Source organism: Rhinopithecus bieti, unplaced genomic scaffold, assembly GCF_001698545.2.
Source record: "Rhinopithecus bieti isolate Rb0 unplaced genomic scaffold, ASM169854v2 scaffold_36959, whole genome shotgun sequence".
NCBI lineage: Eukaryota > Metazoa > Chordata > Mammalia > Primates > Cercopithecidae > Rhinopithecus > Rhinopithecus bieti.
In genome coordinates this window covers 2,738,721-2,742,950 of record NW_016816945.1, presented here as the reverse complement: position 1 = coordinate 2,742,950, position 4,230 = coordinate 2,738,721, and the positions used below count along the sequence as shown (strand labels likewise).

Genomic DNA, 4,230 nt, shown 5'->3' with positions numbered 1-4,230 from the left:
TATAATTCATAAGATATAATATATTTTATATAATTTATAATTCATAATTGTATTTTAAATTATATTTATAATTGCACATAAATATATACATATATACACATACATTAAAAGTGTGTATGTATGTGTGTATATGTATGTATATATGTATGTGTGTATTTATATGTATGTGTGTGTAGGTATATATAGATATTGATTTGTGTTTTCTTCCTTTTTGTAATTAATAAACTTTATTTTTTTTAGCGCAGTTTTGTTCATAGCAAAATTGAGCAGGAAGTAGAGAGATTTTTCCATAACATTCTATTTCAATATATGCACGACCTCCTTCATTATTCACATCCCACACATTTAATACAGTGGTACAATTGTTACAATAGATGAACTTAAACTGACACATTATTATCTGCAAAAGATCATAATTTGCCTTAGGGTTTACTCTTAATGTGCATTCTATGAGTTTTGACAAATGTATAATGACATTTATCCAACATTACAGTATCATTTAGAATCATTTCACTACCCTAAAAATCCTTTGTGCACTCCTTATCTATCCCGTCCTCCCCACCTTATCCCTGGCTACCACTGATCTTTTTACTATTCTTCACAGGTTTACCTGTGCACACATGTTATATACCAGTATCTGGAATCATACAGTATGCAGCCTTTTTAGATTGACTTCTTTCACTCAATACTATGCATTTATTTTTTGTGTTTTTTTTAATGTCTTGATAGCACAAGTCTTTAGCACTGAATAATATTCCATTGTCTGGATATACCAAGGTTTATTTATCCATTCACCTACTAAAGAACATTTGATTGTTTCCATATTTTGCCAATTATTAATAAAGCTGCTATTAAATATAAATATCCATGTGCAGGTTTTTTGTACAGACACAAGTTTCCAGTGTTTTCATTTCATTTTGATGGATACTAAGGAACATGACAGCTGGATTTTACAGTGAAAATATCTTTAGTTTTGTAAACACTGCCAGTCTTCCAACGTGGTGGTACCATTTTGCATCCCACCAGCAATGAATGAGAGGTCCTGTTTTTCCATAACCTCATCAGTATTTGGTGTTGTCAGTGTTTTGAATTTTGGCCATTCTAGTAGGTGTGTAGTGTTATCTTATGAAGTTGCAATTCTCTAATAACACATGATGTGGAGCATCTTTTTATATGCTTTCTTGCTGTCTGTATATTTTCTTGTCTCTTGTCAAGAAATGGACAAAGGAGGTCTCTTGTTCATTTATTTATTTATTTATTTGCTTTTAGAGGCAAGGTCTGTCTCTGTAGCTCAGGCTGGAGTGCAATGGTGCCATCATATGCTGTTGCAACCTCAAACTCTTTGGCTCAAGCAATCCTCCTGCCTTAGCCTCCCAAAGTACTGAGATTACAGGGGTGAGCCATTGCACTCAGCCCCTTGCTCATTTTTTCATCTGATTATTTATTTTATTATTTTTGAGTTTTAATAACGTTATTTATCAACTGTGTGTTTTGAAATAGTTTTCTAAGTCTGTGGCTGCTCTCTCATTCTCTGGATATTGTCTTTTGCAGGGCAGAAATTTTAATTTTAATGAAATGCAGATTAACAGTTATTTCTTTCATGGATCTTTGGTGTTTTTTAAAGAAGTTATTGTCATACTCAAAATTATATAGGATTTCTTCTGTTTTCTTCTCTGAGTTTATAGTTTTGTATTTTATATTTAAATCTATGAGCCATTTCAAACTAATTTTTGTCGTGGGCGTAAGGTCTATGTCTAGATTAACTTGTTTTATTGGCATATGGAGAACCGTTTATTTCATCACCATTTGTTGGAAAGACTGTCTCGCTTCATTATTTTGCCTTTGCTCTTTTGTTAAAGATAAGTTGACTATTTTTATCACAGGACAGATCTATTTCTGGGCTCTCTACTTTGTTCCATTGATCTATTTGTCAATACTCTTGCCAATACCAAACTGTTTTGATTATTGTAATTGTACACTTTAAAAACATACATTGTTTGGCATATGAATTGTATCTCAAAGAAGATGTTATTTTTAAAGCCAGAAAGAATAGTGAACAAGGAAATTTTTAAATAAAAAATTAATTGAATACTTGAATTAAGATCAAGTGTAAGTAATATTCCTACAATCTAGAATGTATTTTGTTTTAAAGAAGTCAGACATAATACACATTATGAAACAAAAAGGAAATGCAAATTGAATATATTCCACAGAGAGAAGAGCTCAGAGAGGGATGTGTAATTGTTATATAATAAGAGATAAAGCAAAATTTATTATATCAGATGAAGATAGTAAATCTGTATTGGCTTATAATCTACTCCAATTAATAACAGCTCTCTGCCCAGAGTGTGAGAAAGGCAGTGTCAGAAAAGCTTTTGAGTGTATTAGAGATGTCTTCCATTGTCAAGGATATAAGAAGTTGTAGATCAAAAAATGAAATTGAGAGCTGATATAAGAAAAACAGCTAAATTTTAAAGTTTCTTCTTCAGTGCCAAGCAGATTTTACTCAATCCTCACAGCAAATATATTAAGTGGGCACTTCCATTCTCCCATTTTATAGATGAAGAATCTATGACATCGTGAATTTAAGTAGCTTTCATGAAGTTACTTTCTGAAATGATAGGATGTGGCATTCCAGACATGCAAGTGATTTTGCTCCTGTTTTTTTTTACCCGAACCACTATCCAACAGTGGCTGTAGCTGTCCAATGGCTCAAAAAAGAGAAAGTTAGATCCAAAGCACTGTTTCAGTGGACATCGGACTAGTAAGACTTACGTAGTCAGCGCGGTCCTGGTGGAACTCACATATTTGGACCTAAGATATCAGGTAGAGAAATTTAGATATTCAAATTAAGATCCTGATCATAGAGGAAAAAAAGACTGAAGCATCATGATCCTTAGAAGATGAAAGAAATGGTAAGCTTGGGAAAAGGGAAATATAATTATCAAGGAACCTGTAAAAAGTTTGACCTTAATTCTAAGCCAAACTTGCCCAGTCTATTTTTTTTCACTCTTTATGGCCAGGTATGAAATTGGTTTAAATATTTTGTTCTACCTAAAATTACCAGACAGGTAGAACTCAGGGTGGAGTAGTGAAAGCAAACTGCATAAAAGGCAAATTTTAAAAGGGAACAAATCATAAAGCTGTAATGTACTGCCTTAGAATAATGAAACCCCTTATAAAAGACCACATATTGTATGATTACATTTATAAGAAATATCCAGAATAGGCAAATCTGGCAGACAGAAAGTAGATTAGTGGTTGCTTAAGGTGGGGGAGATGGTAGGAGACAGGGGATGGTGAATGATGCTGATATGTATGGGGTTTCTGTTTGGGGTGATGAAAATGCTCTAAACCTGGACTGTGGTGGTACTTATGGTTGCACAACTCTATAAATGCATTATAACAATTACATTGTACACTTTAATGATTTAATATGCGACTAATATGGGATATTAAGTATATCTCAATAAGGATGTTTTAAAAATCATATGTAGGCACTTTTAGAGCATGACGAATGTCAACAATAAGTATGGCTATTTGAGACGCCGTTGTCACTAACAGCCACATCATTGCAATGGATAACTGCTTGTAAGCAGCCTTAATAACTGATGATCAAGAAGCAATGTTTTAAGTAATTTGCACATTAGTGTGAAAGGTACTTATAAATTCGTGTTTTAGTGTGTTTTTCTGCTTTAATGTTTGTAATGCTCTATTTTCATTTTTGGAAATCAAATAGGGGTTGGTGGTTAACATTTAATGTTTTACAATTTTCCCATGTAGAATATAGAGAAATAGGCACCAGGATAGCACTTCTTTACAGAATGTCTAATTTTCAGAAATGGATTAAAGATGTAAAGTGAGAGGGATAATTCCTGTGCATCTCTGTAACTTTCTATTCTATTACAATCTATCCCCAGTATAGCTTTATTACATGTTAGATGTGAGATGTTTCATAAACTATATTCTTTATTATGGTGATCTTGTACCATATCTTAGATAAGTCATTTATACCAGAGTATATGTACACGTGTAATGGGAGAGACTTCACTGAAAACATTTGCTACTAAGAAAATAGGAAGAAATTGCAACCGTTGCTATAAGTTAAGTGACATTTTTGCATCTAGCAAATCAGGAAAAACTCAGTACATGACAGAAGTTTATGCCACTGCTTTCTTCCTTATATTCATTTCTTTTCCTTTTTTTTTTTTTTTTTTTTTTTTTTTTTTT

At 32.5% G+C, this 4,230-nt stretch overlaps 1 protein-coding gene across 2 annotated transcripts in view; it reads left to right on the top strand.

The window, feature by feature from the left end:
- The window catches only part of LOC108517547 (leucine-rich repeat and IQ domain-containing protein 3), a 51,392-nt gene that overhangs the window by 20,221 nt on the left and 26,941 nt on the right, over positions 1-4,230 (top strand). Inside the window, exon 1 of one of the 2 annotated variants that reach the window (XM_017855534.1) lies at positions 2,744-2,826. The exons of the other annotated variant lie outside the window; for it this stretch is intronic. The gene's annotated coding sequence lies outside the window, so the exon portion shown is untranslated. Of the gene's footprint in view, positions 1-2,743; positions 2,827-4,230 lie in introns of those variants that run through there. 2 annotated transcript variants of the gene reach the window in all.